The sequence below is a fragment of the Mercenaria mercenaria genome, unplaced genomic scaffold, assembly GCF_021730395.1.
Source record: "Mercenaria mercenaria strain notata unplaced genomic scaffold, MADL_Memer_1 contig_2098, whole genome shotgun sequence".
In the NCBI taxonomy this organism is placed as follows: domain Eukaryota; kingdom Metazoa; phylum Mollusca; class Bivalvia; order Venerida; family Veneridae; genus Mercenaria; species Mercenaria mercenaria.
The window spans coordinates 59,753-63,390 of record NW_026460134.1 but is presented as its reverse complement, the minus strand read 5'-3'; the positions used below and the strand labels follow the sequence as shown (position 1 = coordinate 63,390).

General features: G+C 34.3%; 1 long non-coding RNA gene across 1 annotated transcript; it reads left to right on the top strand.

The window, feature by feature from the left end:
* The first annotated feature begins 432 nt into the window (after window positions 1-432).
* On the top strand, window positions 433-3,362 carry LOC128552166 (uncharacterized). The gene is made up of 3 exons (XR_008368992.1): window positions 433-593; window positions 1,051-1,177; window positions 2,934-3,362. It is a non-coding gene; the product is annotated as an uncharacterized LOC128552166 (long non-coding RNA).
* The last annotated feature ends 276 nt before the right edge of the window (window positions 3,363-3,638 follow it).

Genomic DNA, 3,638 nt, shown 5'->3' with positions numbered 1-3,638 from the left:
CGTCAAAAAACATGGCCGCCAGAGGGCGTGGTCACTTTTCATCAGCAATTTCTTTAAACATAAAGTACAGCATAGAAATTTGGACCACGTTTATAACTTTTGATACAGATTTCAATACTCATCTTTAATATTCCTTACCCTGACCTACTGACCTACTTTCTTGTTTTTGAAGCTACAGAAAAGATATTTGGACCACCTGTATAACTTTTTAACAGATTTCAGTAGTTATCTTGAATAATCTTTACCATGACCTACTCACCTAGTTTTTTGTTTTTGAAGCTTTAGCAAAGAAATTTGTTCAAGCAAGCAACTAAACTTAGATGAGCGATTTAGTGCCATCGTGGCCCTCATGTTTGCACTTGTTGGCATCATAAAATAAGGTCATGGTCAGGTATCAAAAGTCTAAGGACCTCTCAACAATATCTGATGTAAGATCTTTTTATATGGAGTACAAATTAAAATAGTATTTCATGTGATTAAATATGGTTGAAAACTGTAGAAAACCAGTAGAAAACATTGTGTGCTTATTTCAGTCCGCCTGGTTCCAGCGACAGACTGGGTAGATTAACACAGCATCTTCTTAATCAGCATAGGTATGTACCTAATAAGATTTTTAGCCAGAATATAATTTTTTAGGAAAAAACATGTGACTGAAATAAAGGCTGTCACTGATGATAAGTTGATTTTGACAGCGCAGTGGTCTTGGTACAGTCTAATATTCACAGAAAAATGTTGAATCTATTAGCCAAAGCTTGAAATCAAACATTTATTGGTTCTGTAACTTTGAATAAAAGTCATCTGATATCTGAATGCATAATTCCTATTATTATAGTCAGTAAGTATATTAAATAAAAAATTAATGAAGGTCCAAACTGAAACAATTTGAGCTGGTTAAGTGTGCTACTGAAAAAATATTATAAGCATTTACTTTGTTAGTTTTTTTCCACATCAGTGAAGTTTGTTTTTGTCCTGAAATTTCTTTGAAAAGTGTTCTTGAAAAATGCAGGTTGTATTATTGCATGTTGAATGTACTTTTGTTGTATTACTCAGTTACTACCCCTACTACCCACCCCACGAGGAGATGTGTATAGATTACGAGAAGTTCCAGACAACATGTATAATGCCGACCACACCGCATATCCTTATTGTACCTTCAGAATTCAAACAATTTATCAAGGTAAGTTGCTCTACCTTATAGTTTGACCTATCACTTATGGTGTAATAAGAAAATGTATTCGTTAAGTGTAGAATTGATTTAAAAGGATCGTTCTCATTTATATAATTTGCAGTACTGTGAAATCATTTAAGTTTGTGGGGGCTTAAATTCATGGATTTCAAAGTTTAAAATAAAATAAAAGGGAAATTTTCTTTATTCCTTGGGATTTAATGGCATGAATGGCACAGCCACAAAATCCATGAAAATTAGGTCCCTATAATTATTAATGATTTCTCTGTATTTTTGAAGAAATGTTGGCATAAAAAATGAATTTGAGTCTTTAACAGGGTTCATACGCGTCAGGGAAAAATTTGTTTTTTCAAGGTCAGGGAATTGTCAGGGAATTTTACAAAATGTCAGGGAAATTTTGAAATTTTGAAAATGTCAGGGAAATTTTGAAATTTGGAAAATGTCAGGGAATTTTCTGATCTGGTTAGGCAACAATTTGTAAAGGTTAAGGCAGTTTCTTCAAATATTTCCTTTTTCATGAAAGCTATCACACTTACAACAATTAAAGCATAATTTTAAATTATATGCATATATCTATATTCTGTATTTGATTACTTTTTAATGCATGATAATTCATGTCATTTTGCTTGCCAATGTGTTTTGTATAATCACCAGCTCCATATCCAGTTGATTTGGAATAAACAAACAAAATATTAAACAATGTAAATGTTTGTCAAAAAAGGAGGTAAGGGTTGGCTGTAGGGGTGGTGGAGGCCAACATTCTATTTTTCATTTAAAATTGAACCACTAAATGTGCACATTTTAAGATAACAAAAGTCATACTAGGTGACTTGGTTTGTATCGTACCGAACCAAAAAGTCAGGAAAAAATGCTTTCATGTCAGGGAAATGTCAGGGAATTTTGTCTGAAAGAATGTGTATGAACCATGTTTAACCATTTAGCCTGCTGGCGGCAAGTGATTTTGCCTTTGCGACCAGTGCAGACCAAGATCAGCCTACCGTGCAGGCTGATCATGGTCTGCACTGTTTGCTATTCAGTCAGTAAATTTTCAGTGAACACCCCTTCAAATAACAAATGGCACTGCCCAGATTGAATTATTGACCAGTCGTTTTTGAAATTTAGCAGGCTAAAGGTTAATATGAAAGATTGTTACAGTATAAAATGGCATAAACTCGACCTGGATCACAAAACAGAAGATTGAAAATCTGTCAGTACACGGCAGGTTTCTCACACTAAACAGTACACATTTTGGAACAACAATAAAGTAAATACTGAACACAGTCAACATTGACCAGTCAGTAACACCACATAAATAATACATGTACATGAAAGGTGTATGTTTAATGTTATTCCATATTACAACTTACTTTATGCATGTAGTGTGCATAAAACATGAAAATATGATATACATCAATAAAAAAGTACACAAGTGTCCGAGGAGGCCGAGTGATTTAGGTTTCTGACTCACAGTCCTGTATGTTAAAAACCTTTCAAGGTGTACAGACTTCTTGCATGTGTCAGAAACCCATTTTTCTGGCTTACAGAGGTCTATGGTTCTACCCAGGTAACTGCCCAGTCCTGAAATAATGCAGAAGGGTCAGCTGGGATCATTAAATGCTGAAAAGTCACCATTTCACCTAATTTGTCGCTGTGTCTTGAAACCCAGCAAAACAAATGAAACAACAGTATCAGAAGTAAATATGTATTGCAATCGTTTACATGTTGTCTTGTTGTTTTTTTCTTTCAGGAAATGAAGGGTTGTTGTTGTATCAATCCAGGACGTCTCACTAAAGGTTTGACTGGGTCTACATTTGCGAAAATTGTTGTACAAACGAATGAACTTGAAAATAACCAGTCTTTGGTCAAGAATATAACAGCACAAGTGGTTAGGATATGAATTTTATTGAACCAGTTGATCATGTATAAAGAAAATGAAATTACAGTTGATGCATTAATGCAAACATACATTTAGCTAGAGCAGAAAGGAGATTTTATCAACAGTTTTATATGGAAGTGAAGAAATATCTTAAGAAGTTGAATAGAAGGTAAAAGGTGACATTTAAAACATGGAACCAGTGTAGCAATATATAGTACACTTCGAAGCCCATATTGACACATGAGCCTTGCACATAACAGCAAGATTGAAGAAGTCAATAAAATTATATTTAGAATTATAGTGAATAGTTGTCTTCTTCTGTCATGATTACATGCCCGACAACAAAGTTGTAAGGGGGGTATACAGGTTTCAGGTTGTCTGTCTGTCCGTAGACACAATCTTGTGCGCACCATCTCTCTTCATCCCCTTGACACAATTTAATGAAACTTCACACAAGTGATCAGTAACAACAGTAGTTGTGCATGGGGCATGTTAGGTTCTTTCAGAAAAAAAAATTGCAGAGTTAAGGGACTTTGTTTTTTGTTACTTTACTATATACATAGACACAATCTTGTG